Here is a 4685-nt window from a genome sequence, read left to right as displayed (position 1 = left end):
ATCATGTAGTTTTTAAATTTATTTTTATTTATTCGAAAGGGAGGGAGAGGGAGCGAGAGAGATCATCTATCTGCTGGTTAGCTTCCTAAATATTCCCAATAACTAGGTTGGCTCAGGCCAAAGTCTAGAGCCAGAAACTCAGTCAGGGTCTCCCATATGAGTTGCAGGGACCCAAGGACTTGAGCCATCATCTGCTGCCTTCCAAGGTGCATGGAAGCAGGAAGGCAGAATTGGAAGCAGAACTGGACTTAAACCCAGAACCTCCGGTATGATGCGAATGTCCCAGGTAGAGTCTAAATCACTGTGCCCAACACCTACCCCTACTTCACGTATTTTTACAAGCTATTTCATTACTGATTATCATGTCATGTATATAGTTTATGTTCTATGTTCTTCAGTACATGCATGTCTTTATTAAAAATAAAATCCAGAATAATAACTAGGAAAACACTCCTTGCCACCTAGAAAAATTCTATTTATTTTCATGCTTCTCTCTCATTTTATGTATCATTATATGTAGCTATAGTGATGTTTTATATACGCTTTATGTAGTTATATGGATTCTTTTTTTTTAGACTTTTAAATAGCTGCTTTATTCCTTTCTTCGGTTGCTTCTTCTTTAGGCAACAATGGATCAATCTTCAACAGCAAACCTTCACTTGTTGAGCTACGAAGGAAAGCTCGTACCACAAAGGGACCCAAATTCAGTGGTCTGTGCCGACACACTTCGTTAATAACTGCTTGCAAATTGGCAGCTATCTGTTCACTTGACATGTCCAGTGTTGCTATTCTGGTCTCAAGAAAGTACTCCCTTTCTTCATCTACCTCAATTTCATGTCCAGTTTTAAATAATTCAAGCATTTTGGAATGTCGCGGCCAATGGAATTCCGAGTAAGTTTTGGAAATCTTTTTTTCAGTTTCTTCCTTAATGGATTAAGTTCAGGCATCATTTCTGGAACAGCTATATAAAAGTCTACCTCAATTTCATCATCCAAAATCTTCTGAACCAGATCAGTTCCTCCTGCAAATGCAGCTCCATTCTCTTCTGCTATTTTAATCTCTGATGGATTCTTCTTCCCTAATACCATATCCAGGGTCAAATCAAGGTAAACACCTTGCTTTGGATTAGTAAAGTCCAGAATTTGAAATTTCTTAAGTAAGTGAACAGCTTTCTCCACCTCATATATTTGCCTCGGGTATAAGCGTTTTAAATAGACATCATCTGCAGGTTCACCTTCCATGAAGGGATATGACTTTATTTTTTCTATCTCATCTTTTTTTTCATCTTGTGCTTTTTCTTTGGCACCTTTTTTGTTTTCTTTGCAGGTTTTGTAGCAGCAGCAGCAAAATGTCTATTGGGCACTTGAATGCTTATGGAACAGGGATAAAGGGATGCCTGATAAACCATCTTGGAAAGACTAGGCCTTTGGTGACATATCAAGACTCTGCCGAGGCACCATATGGCTGCCGCCATTTTGGCCACACCGGATTTATGGATTCTTTTTTAAAGTTGCTTTTCTAGAAAGTTTCAAAGCTTTCCATATCAAATTAGGTTCTTATAATTTCATAAAATATTGATTTTATCTTGGATAAAGAAACTGTTGGAATTCTTATCAATGAAAAATTTTTAAAATTCCATTTTCATTTACTGATTTTGTGGATGGGACATCACATAAAAGAAATTTCTACCCTGCAGCTGTAAACATAGACTTCACGGAGTCTCTTCCTGCAAGAGTTTTTTTTCAGTGCTTCGGCCACCCTCATCCCTTTTTAATTCTGTCCACACTCATGGCCATGAAGACTTTCCCCTTATTCTAGTATAAGATTGGTCCTCCACATACTTGCAGTTTAGCAGTAATACAAATAAGAGATAGGGGCCGGCGCCATGGCGCAGTAGGATAATACTCCTCCTGTGGTGCTGGCATCCCATATGAGCGCCAGGTTCTAGTCCCAGCTGCTCCTCTTCCAGTCCAGCTCTCTGCTGTGGCCCAGGAAGGCAGTGGAGGATGACCCAAGTGCTTGGGCCCCTGCATGGGAGACCGGAAGAGGCACCTGGATCCTGGCTTTGGATTGGCACAGCTCCGGCCGTTGCGACCATTTGGGGAGTGCAGATCTTTCTCTCTGTCTCTCCCTCTCACTATCTGTAACTCTACCTCTCAAATAAATAAAATCTTTTTAAAAAATAAGAGAAAATGACTTTAATGTTTAGAGTTAGAATTTCCCTATTTCATACTTAAGAAAAGGAAAATGTACAAAGCTTTCATTACTTCACCTACATAATCCAACTAGAGTTCACTTCTCTCCATGCTTTTAATTCTTATTCCTTTATATTCTGCTATGTATCTTTAAGTATAGCATGTTGGGGTGAGTGTACTATATAGCAGCTAAGAGGCTGCTTGGGACATCTGCATCACATATCATAGTGCCTGGATTCCTGTTCCAGCTCCACTTCCCATCCCAGCTTCCTGCAAATGCACACCTTGGGGACAGCAGGTAATGGCTCATATATGTGGATTTCTGCCATCCCTGTGGGAGATGTTGACTGAGTTCCTGGCTCTTGATTTTGGTCTGGTCCAGCCTCAGCTGTTGTCAGCATTTAGGGAAGGAACCAGTGGATGGGTGATTTTCCTCTGTCTCTGTCTGTGTCTCTGTCTCCCTGCCTTTTAAATAAATAAAGTAAAACTACACATACACGGAGAAGGGGAGAAAGAAAGAAAACTCCAACAGTGTCACTAAGCACGGTCCATGGTGAAGAGACCACTCGCTTGTTCTTTCTCTCTCTCTTAAGATTTTTTATTCGTTTGAAAGGCAGAGTGACAGAGAGAGAAGGGATGGGGAGAGGGAGAGAGAGAGTGAGATCTTCTTCGCTTCGCTCACCAGATGGCAACAATGGCTAGGGCTGGGCCAGACCAAAGCCGGGAGCTGGGAGCAAGGAACTCTGTCCACATCTCCCTTATGTGTGACACTGACCCAAGCACAGGGGCCATCTTCTGTTGCTTTCCCAGGCACATTAGCAGGGAGCTGGCTCAGAAGTCAAGCAGCCAGGTCTTCTTATAGTGGATGCTATAAGCTGAACCTGCTGAACCACAACTTTTGTCCCTCTCCGCCTCTTTTTATGAGGGGGGGGGGCATGATGCCTTAAACAGATGCACAAACGGAGTGGGCTCTTAGCGTGGGTTCTGGTCCCAGATGAGACAGGTGCATCCTGGGAGGGTGAACATGTCAGGCTGACAGTGGAAAGACAAGAATCCAGCTCACTTAAATGTTAACTGCCTGATTACACTGCTATCACTTTCATTCTAAATATCAATAAAGCTCACCAAACCAGGATCCCAGAAATCTTTGTTTTTCCTTGTTTACTTAAACTCTTACATAATTGGGAAGCAAAATTGACATATTGATCCCTGTCTGTTTTCTTCATTGTATGGGCCAGGTTACAAAAAAAAAAATCTCTGTGGTAATGTTTTTTCTTTATATTTTTAAAGCAATATAAGAAAGAAACACAGTGTCTGCATTGTAGCCAAGGAGTTGAGCGGCCTGCCGCTTACAACACCAGCTTCCTGTATCAGAGCACCATTTGGGGTCCTGGCTGCTCTGCTTTTAATCCAGATTCCTGCCTGGGAAAGCAGCAGATGAAAACACAAGTATTTGGGCCCCTGCCACTCAAATGGGAGACCCAGATGGAGTTCTAGGCTCCTAGCTTCTGCCTGACCCTGACCTGGCCATTGTGGCCATTTGGGGAGTGAACCAGTGGATGGAAAATTCTCTCTCTCTCTCTCTCTCTCTCTCTCGCCCTCTTTCTCTGTCTCTGTCATTCTACCTCTCAAATAAATAAAGAAATATTTAAAGAAAGAAAAAATACAGGGGCTGTGGTGCAGTGGGTTAACACCCTGGCCTGAAGTGCTGTCATCCCATATGGTTGCCGGTTTGAGACCCTGCTGCTCCTCTTCTGATCCAGCTCTCTGTTATAGCCTGGGAAAGCAGTGGAAGACGGCCCAAATCCTTGGGCCCCTCCAACCACGTGGGAGACCTGGAAGAAGCTCCTGGCTCCTGGCTTCGGATCGGCACAGCTCTGGCCGTTGTGGCCAGTTGTGACTTAAAAAAGAAAGAAAAAATACAAAACAATATCTTCAATTCTTTACCCCCTCTATATAAACTATGTAAATTTAATGACTAATATATTGTTGTGGAACACATTAACTTGGCTACATTATCCCTAAACATGTCTCCATTTGGGAAATTCTGAACACGGGAGATAAATACACTTTATTGAAGAACTCTTTTTTTTTATTATTAAACTTTTATTTAATGAATATAAATTTCCAAAGTACAGCTTATGGGTTACAATGGCTTCCCCCCTCCCATAACTTCCCTCCCACCCGCATCCCTCCCCTTTCCCGCTCCCTCTCCCCTTCCATTCACATCAAGATTCATTTTCAATTCTCTTTATATACAGAAGATTAGTTTAGTATATATTAGGTAAAGATTGAAGACCTCTTTTTTTAAGATTTTATTTATTTATCTGAAAGGCAGAGTTACACATAGAAGGAAAGAGAGAAAAAGAGAGAGAGAGAGAGAGAGAGAGAGAATGAATCTCCTATCTGTTGGTTCATTCCCCAAATGGTCCCAGCAGCTGGGACTGGGCCAGCTCAAAGCCAAAAGCCCGGAGCTTTTTCTAGGTCTCC

General features: G+C 42.1%; 1 pseudogene; it reads right to left on the bottom strand.

Moving 5' to 3' along the window:
* Positions 1–579: 579 nt before the first annotated feature.
* LOC133749567 (large ribosomal subunit protein uL1m-like) lies at positions 580–1474 on the bottom strand (annotated as a pseudogene).
* Between the last annotated feature and the right edge of the window lie 3211 nt (positions 1475–4685).

The sequence above is a fragment of the Lepus europaeus genome, chromosome 20 (assembly GCF_033115175.1).
Source record: "Lepus europaeus isolate LE1 chromosome 20, mLepTim1.pri, whole genome shotgun sequence".
NCBI classification, from domain to species: domain Eukaryota; kingdom Metazoa; phylum Chordata; class Mammalia; order Lagomorpha; family Leporidae; genus Lepus; species Lepus europaeus.
Note: the sequence above shows the minus strand (reverse complement) of the source record. Positions and strands in the feature narration are given on the sequence as shown.